This window comes from Ipomoea nil, unplaced genomic scaffold, assembly GCF_001879475.1.
Source record: "Ipomoea nil cultivar Tokyo-kokei standard unplaced genomic scaffold, Asagao_1.1 scaffold1237, whole genome shotgun sequence".
NCBI lineage: Eukaryota > Viridiplantae > Streptophyta > Magnoliopsida > Solanales > Convolvulaceae > Ipomoea > Ipomoea nil.
In genome coordinates this window covers 488,874-503,283 of record NW_017617665.1, presented here as the reverse complement: position 1 = coordinate 503,283, position 14,410 = coordinate 488,874, and positions in this window count along the sequence as shown.

The following is a 14,410-nucleotide window of genomic DNA, read 5'->3' as shown; positions in this document are numbered from 1 at the left end:
TGTACAACTTGATTCTTAAAAGATATGTCAGTATCATTAAATGATTTTTCAACTTGACAACTTTCCTGATCATTTTCTTTGCTCTGGGTTTCCTTTTTATGAGCTTCATCAAATATAACATGAATTGATTCTTCTACCACCATTGATTTCTTGTTCAATACTCTGAATGCTTTGCTGGTAGATGAATATCTCAAAAATATTCCTTCATCTGCACGCTCATCAAAAGTTTTTAGATATGTTTTACCATTCTTAAGAATAAAACATTTGATACCAAAAATATGGAAATAATTAAGTTTAGGTTTTCTCCCTTTCCATAATTCGTACGGAGTCTTATTGTAAGACTTGTGTATCAAGCTTCAATTTTGCGTATAACATGCAGTGTTGATTGCTTCAGCCCAATATCTTTTAGGTAGCTCGGCTGACGTAATCATCACTCGTGCGGCTTCTTTTAGCATTCTATTTCTTCTTTCGGCTACACCATTTTGTTGTGGTGTACGTGCGGCAGATAATTGATGTAGAATTCCTTGAGAATTGCAATAAGTTTGGATTACTTGATTCACGAACTCAGTTCTACGATCAGTTCGGAATTTTGCAATCTTCAAGTCTTTCTCGTTTTGTAGCATCTTAAGTAGTTCTGGCAACTTTTGCTCCACTTCATTTTTCTTCTTGAGAAATATTGTCCATGTGTATCTGGAAAAATCATCAACAACAACTAGTGTATATTTCTTACCACTTAGACTTACTGGGTCTACTGGACCAAATAGATCCATGTGTAGTAGACTTAGCGGTCTTGTTGAAGATTCTTGAGCTTTGGATTTGAATGATGACTTGATCTGCTTTCCTCTTTGGCAAGCGTCACATATTTGATCTTTCTTGTAAACAATATCGGGTAGACCTTCAACGAGTTTGTTTCTTGCTAGCTTGTTGATGGTATTGAAGTTTAGATGATTCAACTTTCTGTGTCATTCCCAACTTGTTGCGTGTGCGTTGTTTGCTAGTAGACATACTGAATCTTTTGTCGTGTTCCAACCAACCACATACATATTTTTCTTTCTTATTCCTTCGAGAACAACTTCTCCCGAGGAATTATCCTTCACTTGACATTTGTCTTTGAAGAATTCTACTTGATATCCTTTGTCACAAAATTGGCTTGTACTTAACAAGTTGAATTTTAGACCTTCAGCAAAGGATTTATTTCCAGTCATGTGTCTAGAACATCCACTATCGAAGTACCAAATTTTCTGCAAATAAATTACACATTTTTAGGTACCCAACTTGATTTGGGTCCTTGGGTGTTAGTCATTTTTGGTACCCAAATCCACCTTGTACTCACTGATCTAAGTCTAGGTGATTGGTAACCATTAAACACATTATAATCATATTTAATTTTTGAAAACATTTTTGGTGCCGGTTTTTGAAAATAGACTCGACTTTTTGGCACTTGGGAAGAAGATTGTTTGAGCCTATGATAGGCATTAAATCTGGACTTAGTCCATGGTTTAATATCATCAAACCAATCTTGTTTAGAGGGATAAAATCTCCCTACCCCAATTCTCGGATTCCTTCCTATCTTCCTATGAGGGCTTTGTGCACTAGACTCATTGGTGTGTTTCCATTTGGGAACAAACTTTTGTCTTTTTATATACTGTTTTGGCGAAATATTGTTTCTTTGAGGCTTCGACCTAATAGCATTAATTTTGACATTAGTTTGATAACCAATTCCTTGTCTCACTGTGCTTTCTTGACCTTTTACAAATTTTACTACTTGGACTTTATTATTTAAAGTAGTAGTAGAATTGGTCAATTTCTCGGAGGCCGGCTTGAGAACACGATGGATCATAACCAAGTCCGGTTTTATCACTTGAGGGTTTTTGCATATTTACCATTTTGTCCATTATTTTGGATGAATGTGTAAATGTTGCTATAACCTCTCTAAGGTTGTGTTCTCTCACTTCCCTTGATTTACACTCTTCTTGAAGACAAATAATTTTATCTTTCAATTCTTTCACTTCAAGTAGAGCATTTTGCAATTTTTCATTTAATTCATCTTTTTCAAGAATTAAAAAATTATTGCGCTCTTTGAGTTGAGAGTGAGTGTCCATTACGGTTTGACATTCTTCCATTAAGTGAAAGAAGGACTCTCTAGAGAATGAAGAATTTACAGAATCGTAAGAATTAGATGTTACCTCATTTTCCTCATTTTCATTTGCCATAAGACACATGTCCTCGTAGGGTGTGTTGTTGGAAATACTCATGCAAAACATTGCATTATCATCTTTTGAGGTGTCACTTTCATCACTTGAAGATTCCTCTGACTCACTAGTCTCTAGTGGGTCACTAATGAGTGTTTTTCTTCTCTCATTTGTAAATCTTTTATCTTTGGTCTTGAATTCTTCCTGTTGAGAGTTAGAAGTATTTGTGTATTGACTTTTACTTACCTTGGGGTGTGGACAACTTGCTGCAAAATGTCCAGGCTTTCTACAATTGTAACACAAATTTGAATCTTCCTCAACTATTTCTTTCTTCGAATTCTTTGTTGCATTCCACGATTTTCCTTGTGGATTTTTCTTGTAGTTGCTTCTCTTCATGAATTTCCTAAATTTTTTGACAAAGAGAGCAAATTGATCATTAGGCAATAATTCAACATTTTGTACTGACCTTGAAGTTGATGGTTGTTAAGCTATGAGTGCGTTGTTCTTTTCTTCATGATCTTCCTCTATTCTTGATTTCATCTCAAATTCATAAGCTTTTAGATCACTGAATAGCTTATCGGTTGATAGGGTTTTTAGATCCCTATGATCTCTCATGACCGTGACCTTCATGTCCCATGTAGATGGTAGACCACGTAGAATTTTGAGAGAAATTTCCTTTTGATTAATATCTTTTCCAAGATCATTAATCTCTCCTAAGATTTTAGCAAATCTTGTTTCCATGTCGGTAATATTCTCGCCGTTTAGCATTTTGAAATCCATAAATTTCTTTAATGCTATGGTGAGCTTATTATCATTTTCTTGCTCGTCTCCTTCACCAATTTGAATGAGCGTTTCCCAAACTTCCTTTGCGGATTGACATTTTCGAACTTTTGGAAATATCGTGTCATCGATAGATTTAAACAAAATATCCTTAGCAATAATGTCCAAGTTATTTCTTGTTCTATCTTCACGATACCATTCCGCTTTCGGTTTTGGAATGTATTGTTGAGTGTCACTTGTTTGTACGGATGAAGTGTTGACTTGTAAAATCTCAATAGGACCACTCGTAACCACTTCCCACATTTCATCATGTAATGCGGATAGATGTACCTGCATGCGAATTTTCCAATCATCAAATTTTTCTAAGGAAAACAGTTGATTTTGGGCAAGAGCCATATCTCTTTTCATCATTTTGATTTTTCGAGATATGTCTAGCAGTCAATGTTGACTCAAATAGACAATTGCTCTGATACCAATTGTTGGTCCCGATAGGGTGGTGAAAGTCTAGAGGGGGGGGGGGGGGGTGAATAGACTTTCAAACTTTTTAACAATAAATAACTTTTTGGTAACTTCAACTCTAAGTAATAAGTAAATAGAGTAAGCTTGAACTGCACAGCGAAATAAATGTATGTAAAGAGTTATGCCCAATTAATAATTTGAATCACATGCACGTGTATGATAAGCTTAGATGAGGTGTGAGGATGACATGAATATCTTGAATATTTAAAGGAGATGGTTCACTCAATATTTAACAATAATATTAAAGACTATAAATAAGATATCGTATCACGTCGACCGTATGACGAACGTCACATGCAATACGTCAAACTTGCTTAGAATAATTCAAAGGTTAAGCTCGAAAAGTTTGAGTTACATGCATACGTGAAAACATGCTAAACCCGAAAGATTAAGATTAACAGTGAATAGTAAACGGGTTAGTTAGATAAGATAGATAGATAGAGCAAATTATGTAAGTGCGGTATGTAAATGAGAGAGGCTTTTTATAGTGGTTTGGAAGTGGCGTAATCTTCCTAGTCCACTTTACTCCATTCACTTCTAGGAGTAATTCACTATTTTCCACACACAGTTACAATAGTGAATAAGCGCTACACAAGCACTTCTTCCGGATGTCTTGCACACAGCTACACCCAACTCCGAGTGTGTCGCACACAGCTACACTCAACTACGAGTATTTCGCACACATCTATACTCAACGCCAACCAAGTGTTTTGCACACAGCTACACTTAGCAATCACGAGTGTTTTGCACACAGCTACACTCACAATAGTATTTTGCACACAGCTATACTCTTCTAACAATTACAAATACAAAGGTAATTGTATCTCTCTCCAACTATTTTTGAGACTATTCAGACTAAGTCTCTAAAGAATATTTGAGCACTTGCACTTGTTTATCTCGTGTGTGTTCACGACTTCTTTTTTTTTGTATTCACCTCTATGCTTTCTTCAAGTCTTCATGGCCTTTTTATAGATAACCAAATATATCCGTTGGAGTGGGATAATTTGATATTTGAAATTTGAATCTTCATAGCCTGATATTGTTGACAATGGTAGGTCTTCAATATGATTTGATTGTCAACTTGCCTGGCAAGATAATATTTTATTTCAACTTGATTTTCAAGTTGTTTCTAAAATATTATTTTCCTTGTCTATTTTGAAGTTCCAACGTCTCTTTTGCAATAAGTTTTTCTGATAGAATTTATTTCTAGGATAAGATCTTTTATCCATGCCTTCATAAATTTTTCACCGTTCTGACCATATTTTAGGCAATTTGGATTCTTGTGACATGTGAGATGTATCAATATAAATTCTTTTCAAATTTATATATTTTTCCTGATCTTTCTTCTTTGTCACACCTTGCTTGTTTGACTTGAACATTGTGCTTTTCTGATTTGGAGGATTGTGCTCTTTTTGCATCTCGCTTCTTTGACTTTGGCACATTGTGCTTGTTTGACTTGAGGGATTGTGCTTCTTTTAAGAGATTTTGCTTCTTCTTGAAGCATTGTGCTTCTTCTTTGAAATCTGGCTTATAAAAAATAAGTCATGGGGGGGGGGGGGGGGGGGGGGGGGGGGGAGGGGGATCAATCTCGGGTGTGATCATTGTGTGTAAGGACTTCTACCATTTCATCGTTAGGCTCATCTAGTCTTTCTGTGCAACGCCATTGTTTAGTACTTCAGTTCCGAATGAATACTTGTAGGACCAAAATTAATTCTCCCAATTAATTTTGTTATTCATGTAGTAGACTTTCCTTTGCACACTGACTTGATATTCTGAATTATGATGCTTGTACCAAAGACCTAAAATCTAATGGGATCTAAAATACATTTGGCTCATCAAAACTTTATTACAAAAATATTCCTATCAATCTATTGTAACTATATATTTTGAATTATTTATTATCATCCTCTATTGATAGCAATTGTAGCAATTGTCATGGACAAACTCTCAAAACAATTTGTCTCAACAAAGAATAGAAATTTAAAAAAAAGTGATTTTATTATTGTGGATGAAAAATATGTACGCCACTTTATTACTCTTATTAATTTAAATAAATTAGTAGCTACAACAAAAATAATACATATGCATTAAATTAATTTAGAATTGGATGTCTATAATGTCTTTATTTAAAAAAAAAAACGATTCATTATACAAAATTTAAAAAGAGATATAATTTCATTAGTTATATTATCTTTATGTTCTACAATTCAAAGATTCCTTACTTTCAAATTGAGTTAATACTCAAAATTGTCCTCGACTATAGTGGGTTTTCTCAATTTCGTCCTAAATGACTTTGGTGACCTAATATTGTACCAGACTTTTGTGTTTCGCTCAATTTAGTCCTTCGTTTGTTATTCCGTCAAATTGGTGTTAAATAAAGGGACAATTCAATAATATCAATATTGACATCTCTTTAATTTCAACATGCGAAGTGAGAAATCCTTCTTTCTTGCACAAATTACACCCAGAATTACTCCCAGACCTACGAATCAAATTTTATGTTAGTGTTTTTTAAAATGTTCAAAAACCCCATATTATAATTGGCAATATTATTATGGCATACTAAGATAGGTTTAGAGTATGTCCGTCCAGCTCTACAGACGACTGATCAATCAGAAGCAACAACAGAAGGACTAACACTGAAGATCTGATTTAGGAAGCTGATTTCTAAGAGACTGTACGCGGTATTATCAGACAAGTTTGGAAAGAAGATCAGCGTATTTTTTCAAGAAAGGTATGGACCTAATCTTCTGAGATTACATTCTTCTTTTATAGTCCTACCTTCTACAATCAAAGTCATCTATGGAGAGTGTTTATTGAAGAATCTATAAGTACCATTATTCGAAGAGAATTAGGGTTACGCCGAAAGTAAGAAGAAACACTCCCTATCTGCTTTATGAGACGAGATCTTTGATTGTCATGCATCTTCTCAATACAATATGTTCTTGGTGATTAAGATGATGAACTTGAGAAGAATCACTGTTGCTTAAACGAAAGGACACTGTGATCACACTGTTGTGGGAACAACTGTAAGGAGCGTCATTGAAGTGGACTGCATCAGAGTGGGCTCTCCAAGTGAAGGGATTTCATTGGACTTCTGTATGCATGGCTCTCCATCTTCAACAATCCACTAAACCTGTGTAGACTGGGTATGTACCTTGTGTGGGGCACTTGGGTAAGATTATTGTATATCTACCTTTGTACATTGGATTATGATTTAGTGGATTGGACGCCTATGTGATCGTCCCCCAGACGTAGATACACACTGTATCGACCTGGGTAAATATTCTGTGTCGCTGGGTTTGTGCTGTTATCTTTCTCTTTCATCTTCTCCATGATTTATTATTACTGACTAACTTCGTAACTGAATCAATCAGTAATCTCTGATAGTTGATTAATCCCGTTAATCTGTCTAAAAAGAGAATATGCAAAATTACATGTGGTATCAGAGCTTTTAAGTCTACATAGTGACTTGATCCGACGGGTTGTTTTTAGTTTTGCGTTACTCTCTGTCTTTCGCAAGTGTTTCTGTGTGTTCGTTGGCTGGTTGTTTGTATTCAGGATGGATGCAAGTAGGGGCGGAGCCAGCATGGGGGCAGAGGGGGCAGCTGCCCCCCCTCCCCCCACCCCACCCCTATATTATCCTTGTATGTATATATGTATATATAGAACATGTTTTAAGTATTAGTATAATAAAACACAAGAATTTAAACAAGTGTTGCTTCAGTTTAGTTGGTTGGGCGTGTGTTTGGCCTTTGGAATGGTTCAGGGTTCAAATCTAGTTATGCAACTTTAATAAGTTTTATGACTTTTTATTATTAATTGTTAGGCTATTGCTTCAACACAATTTCATATATATAAAATGAGATGTGTACTTTATAATTTATTTTCTATTCTAATTATTTTATCAAATTAATTATGTTTCATATTTTATTATAAATATTTTTATAAATTTTTGATATGTTTTATTTTTTACTTATATCCAAAAATATTTATAATTATACTTTTAAGTGTTTCATTTTTTTAAAAACTATCTTTTTTTTTGTTGTAATGTTCTGCCCCCACTGACAAAATTTCCTGGCTCCGCCACTGGATGCAAGTATGAAACCACCAGAACTAGATGGTCACAACTACTCTTTCTGGAAGGCTCGCATGGAGATATATCTTCAAGCACAAGGTACCGGGGTTTATCGTACTGTCCTAACTGGGTGGAGTCGTCCAACTATTCAGAATGCAAAAGGAGTTACTGAAGATAAGCCCATGGAGACTTGGACAGACGATGAAATGAATGCCTCAGATCTAAACAACAAAGCGTTGAATTCGATTGTAGGATCTCTGCATGAATCTGTTTTTACTCTTGTCACCGGAGTAAAAGAGGCTAAACGGGTATGGGAAATTCTTGAAACCAGATTTGAAGGAACTAGTGATGTCAAACAGTCAAAGCTACAAATGGTTCTGTCAGAATTCGAAGCACTCAGAATGATTGAAGAAGAAACCATTTCGACCTTCCACAGTAGGGTTCAGAATCTTATGAACCGAGCCTCAATTCTTGATGAACCATTCACTGATGAGAGAGTGGTCAAAAAGATCCTTCGATCTTTACCTAAACGCTTTCGAATGAAAGTAACTGCTATTCAGGAACACACAGGTTGGGAAAAGAAGACTGTAGGAGAACTTATGGGAAGCTTACACACATATGAACTAGAAGTTCTTGATGATGATGATCTTGGAAGCAACAGAAAAGGAAAGTCAGTGGCCTTTGTGGCTGAGGCTGATCGAGAATCTGACACAGACGACATAGATGATGAAACCTTGGCACTTCTAACCAAGAATTTCAAGAAAATATTAAAAGGTTTCAACAGAAAGGGTCAAGGTCAGCCTACCAGGACACAATACAAAGGCAACAACTCCTCATATCAAAAGGTTGAAACAGCACATTTCTCACAGAACAATCAATCTCAGACTGGTCGATCAAGACAAAACAGAAACAGTTCCACAGACACAGGTAAATCCCTCACGGTCAGTGCAGTGTAGGGAATGTGAAGGATATGGACACATACAGGCTGAATGTGCAACGTATCTCAAGAGGAAAAAGGCTATGTCTGTAGCTACTTTAAGCGATGATGAGGAGGAAACTTCAAATGATCAGTCAGATGATAATGTGGGAAACTTTGTAGCTTTCTTTACTGCTACAGACCTTCAGTCAGACGGAGACCAATCAGATGAAGAATCTTACATATCAACTGATGATTTTGAAGAGAGACATACTCAACTTGAAACCGGAATTTGCAAAACTTGTTGCTAGCTGGGAACAACTTGTGAAAGTAAATAAAAATCTGAATGACGAGCTGAAGCAAAGAGATGATCTTCTAAAGAAACTGAATACAGACCTTGTCATAAAAGAAGATCTCATCACTCAGATAAGATCTAGAGAAGGAAAACTGATCAAGGAATTGGAGAGTCTGAAGAAAAATATCCAGATGATGGACACCACATCAACCTTAGATAAGATTCTAGACTCTGGCAGAAATCCTAATAATAAAATAGGTCTGGGATTTGAACGAGGTGAATCTTCGAATAACGCACCTATGTTCATCAAAGAGGGTATGTCTAAGACCACAACTATTCACAGATATGAACAAGGATAGTCATCTCAGTCAGTGCAGAACAAGGGAAGGAGGAACAACCAGATTGCTGATACTGGCCTGGCCAAAGTAACTCATCAATCTCATTATTCAAGGTTCAAAAATAAGATTGTCAAAGTTAAATATTACACCCCTATTTGTCACTACTGTCAAACAAAAGGTCATACTCGACCTGAGTGTTACTTTTTCTACAGAGATCAAAGGAAAGAAAAATATCAGAATAAGACTATTACACCATTCACTAGACAGGTTTGGGTCAGGATGTCAGAAGTTATCTGCTACCCCACCATAGTTCTGACTGCATCTACAACTGAAGCTAGATGGTATTTCGACAGTGGGTGTTCCAGACATATGACAGGAAATGTTAAGTGTCTGATGGCTGTTCAACCTAGCAGTGGAGCTGTAACATATGGAGATGGACAAAAAGGGAATATAGTTGGGAAAGGTATCTTGAATGTACCAGGTTTACCTCAATTAGAAGAAGTCCTGCTAGTCAGTGGGTTGAAAGCGAATCTGATTAGCATCAGTCAGTTGTGTGATAAAAATTGGAATGTGTGCTTCGATCGTAACTGCTGCAGAGTTAGTGACAAAGCAAATCAACTAGTCATGGAAGGAACCCGGTCCTCAGACAATTGTTATGTTTTGACAAATGAAACTGCTTGTCACCTATCCAAATCTGATGAATCAACACTCTGGCATAGACGACTGGGTCACGTAAACTTCAGAGATATGGAAAAGCTGATAAAACTGGAAGCAGTGAAAGGTGTACCTAAGATCAGAATAGATCCATAAAAAATCTGTGGCGCATGTGCAATTGGGAAACAAATCAGAACTCCACACAAAGCAGTAAGAGGCATCACCACTGAGAAGTGCCTAGATCTTGTCCACATAGACCTCATGGGGCCAACACAGATTGAAAGCATTGGGGGAAAGAAATACATAGTTGTGTGTGTAGATGATTTCTCTCGATACAGCTGGGTATACTTTCTGAGAGAAAAGACAGAAGCTTTCAAGACCTTTAAAACTCTGTGTATAAGGGTTCAGAAGGAAAAGAATGAGTCTATAATAAAAGTTCAGAGATTCAGGAGTGATCATGGAAAGGAATTTGAGAACTCACTATATTCAGATTTCTGCTCCGAGCACGGTATATCACATGAGTTCTCAGCCCCTAGAACTGCTCAACAGAATGGAGTAGTGAAAAGAAAGAATCGAACTTTACAAGAAATGGCAAGAGTTATGCTACATGCCTCGCATCTGCCGCAGCGCTTCTGGGCTGAAGCAATACACACAGCCTGTCATACTATAAATAGGGTCTATCTTATACCAGGAACAACCAAAACACCATATGAGATCTGGAAGGGAAAGAAGCCAAATCTGAAGTATTTTCATGTGTTTGGGACAAAGTGTTATGTGCTGGCTGATAGAGAACAAAGAGGGAAGTTCGAACCAAAGAGTGATGAGAGCATCTTCCTTGGATACTCTCCAAACAGTCGTGCCTACAGAGTCTACAACAAGAGGACTCAATCTGTGATGGAGTCAGTAAATGTGGTTATAGATGACAGTCCAGAAGAATCAGTAGACACAATAGTGACAGATTCAGTGACAGAGCTTCCTCTCAGTGACCCAACTGCCACTAATAGCAACAGTCAGCCCAAACCACAAGAATCGTCAGATGAAGATCAAGAAAGTTCGGAACAGGAGACAAACCTCATAAATGATACAGGTAAAGACAAACCCACCAGAACTCAGAAAAACCATCCATCAGAGAACATTATTGGAGATCCATAAGATGGGATGAAGACCAGGAGCAGAATAAGAAATAATCTGATAGAAGTATCTGGGTCTGCTTGCTATACCTCAAAGATAGAACCCAGGAATGTTAAAGAAGCTTTACAGGATGATCTGTGGATCAAGGCAATGCAGGAGGAGCTACATCAGTTTTAGCGAAATCATGTCTGGGATCTAGTTTCAAGACCTGATGGTGTCAACGTAATTGGAACTAAGTGGATCTTTAAAAATAAAACTGATGAAGCTGGGAATATAGCAAGGAACAAAGCTCGGTTAGTGGCTCAAGGGTATACTCAGATTGAAGGGATTGACTATGATGAGACTTTTGCTCCTGTAGCTAGACTCGAGTCAATCAGGATTTTGTTGGCTGTGACATGTATTTTGGGATTCACACTGTTTCAGATGGATGTCAAGACAGCATTCCTGAATGGCTATGTCCACGAAGATATCTATGTGGCTCAACCTAAAGGTTTCGAAGATCCAGATCATCCATCATATGTCTATAAGCTTCGAAAAGCTCTCTATGGTCTCAAACAAGCCCCACGGGCATGGTATGAACGACTGACACAGTATCTGCTCCAGCATGGGTATAAACGGGGAAGTGTTGACAAAACCCTGTTTGTAAAAACTACTGGAAGTCATGTAACCATAGCCCAAATCTATGTTGATGACATTGTGTTTGGATCAACCTTAAAGAAATACACTGACGAGTTAGTAAAAGTGATGAAGGAAGAATTTGAAATGTCCATGGTTGGTCAACTGACATACTTCCTAGGTCTACAGGTCAAGCAAAGTCCTGAAGGATACTTTATTTCACAAGAGAAGTATGCTAAGAATCTAGTTAAAAAGTTTGATCTGGAATCATGTAAATCATCCAGGACACCAATCTCCACCTCCACAAAAGTATCGAAAGATGAAACTGGCGTATCAGTGGATAACACAGTCTATCGCAGCATGATAGGTAGTCTGTTGTATCTAACAGCCAGTCGACCAGACATAATGTTCAGTGTTGGAATCTGTGCAAGGTATCAATCTGAACCAAAGGAATCACACCTGATAGATGCAAAACGCATTCTGAAATATGTTAAAGGAACAATGCAGTATGGCCTCTAGTACTCCAAGTACAGTGAACTGAGTCTTGTTGCATACTGTGATGCTGATTGGGTAGGAAATATTGATGATCGAAAGAGTACTTCTGGAGGATGTTTCTTTGTTGGTAAGAACTTAGTATCATGGCTAAGCAAGAAACAGAATTCAATCTCACTAAGCACCGCAGAGGCAGAATACATAGCTGCAGGTGGATGTTGTACTCAGTTGGTATGGATGAAACAGATGTTTCTGGATTATGGTCTTACTCAAGGGATAATGACACTCTATTGTGACAATGTCAGTGCTATTAATATCTCCAAGAATCCAGTTCAACATTCCAGAACGAAGCATATTGACATCAGGCATCATTACATCAGAGACCTGGTTGAATCCAAGGAAATTGAATTGGAATACATTCAAACTGACAAACAACTGGCGGATATTCTGACTAAGCCACTGGACGCTAATCGTTTTGAAATTCTCAGGTCTGCTCTGGGAATTTTTAGAATTGACTAATTAAAGCAGTTGGTCTGTCAGAGAGGAGCAAATGTTGGTTTATACGGGTCGGTATTATGGCTTGACTTTCTTTAAAGACTCCTCTCTATTTTTGTTAAGTGGATTATTTAACCTTTTGTATCTTAAAGATATCTTAAAAGATCTTAATCTTCTTTCGAAATTCAAATTTCCTTGGGTTCCGTTTTCTTCCTAAAAAGAAGCCGTACCGTTGTGTCAATCAATCGCGTCTGCATGATATTTGACAAGCCACATTGATTAGGGTTTATCACCCTTAAGTCTATTTGATACCGGGCCAAGAAAAAAAAAATCTTCAAGCATCTCAGCACTCAAACCTTCTCTCTCTCAGCATACCTGACTTCCGTGATTTGTTCTTCTCCTCTCACGAAAAATTTCTTCAATGGCGGACCCTGTAAGAAATATCATCGTCAAACTCGGAAGCAAGACACATTCTCCGGAGGTGGCTCTCAAGCATATTCAGGCGCTATTGCAGTTTGCTATGAAGAAGAAACTCAAACTTGATCCTCTGCTTCGCGACGAGATTTTGGTGACTGTTATGTCCAACTATCCAGAGTTTTATGCAGAATGGTCTAAAGATGATGCGACTGAACTGCTGATGATGGTTTCCGAAGCCAGTGATGAAGTTTCTCCAGTATCTATTCCAGAACCCTCGGATGGAAATCGGGCCGGGGCATTTCTTCGATACTTTGCACAACGAGCCCTAGAATCTGCGGAGGTCTCTCGACGGCGAGAGGAGTCACAGCCTTTGTATCTCGAAGCTGCTCAAAAAGAGGCGAGACACAGACAGGAGATCCTCCGAAACAGGTCAAACAATTCTGATTCTCCTATTGAAATTTCATCGAATAAACCTGATGATTCTGCTACTCCATCTTGTGTGCCTGTTAATACTGAAAATTTAACTGCTTTGAACTCTAAGAACCCCCCTGTGAATGTTGATCCTTCATCCCTGCCGTTGAGTGAGTCTGTTGATGAGAAAAAATGATGTCTTGCATGTGTCTAATGAGAAAGAAAAATCCTCTGATGAGCCAAATAATCTGAGTTTAGTTGTTTACTCTTCTGATAATATTGCTCTGCCTCCTGCTGAGATTGCTGATGATCCTAATGGAATTTGCTCTGTTGTTGATCCTCCTGTTTTACCTGCTAATGTTGACACTGTCGATCTCTCAAGCCCCCATAAGTCTGAGAAATCTGGTGGAATCCCAGTCTACACTGCCACATCATTAGGTGAAAGTCTGGAACATGTGCGACACTTTGCTGGACTACCATCTGCTTCAATTCCTCAACCGTATCGAGTGATTCACCCATCTGAATCCTCCAGCGAAGATGATAAAATTCTGGCTGAAGTGTATGGATCTCAAGCACCTCCATCTGACATTCCAACTGTTGAGGCCACTGCTCATCTTGACTCCACGAACTTCAAAATTCGAGAGATTTCGAATCTTATTGGGAACTCATCTGCCAATGTCTATGATTCTAGTCACTCTGTGACTCCTGTTCAATCCCCAACCAAAGAAACGAGACGGTCTAAAAGGAAGAATGTTCCAGTAAAGGTTGTTGTTGAGACAGGAGATGACAATGCTGATGTGGATCAGCCTGAGAAGAGAAGGAAGTCGAGTGAGGCTTTCAAGTCTGAAGGAAATCCGCCTATTCAACAAGTGTTCAAAACACTGCGATCGTTTGTTAAGCAAAAGGGCCCTACTGCTGTTCAAGCTACTTCTGTACCTGCACCATCTTCCAGAAAAGGGAAGCCATCCACACGATCAAGAGGTCGAAGCATTACTCCTGAGGTTCAACCTGTTGAAGAAACTGACCCATCTGTTTACAGGCCTCAGTTTGTATCTCCTGCTGCTCAGGCCAAATGGT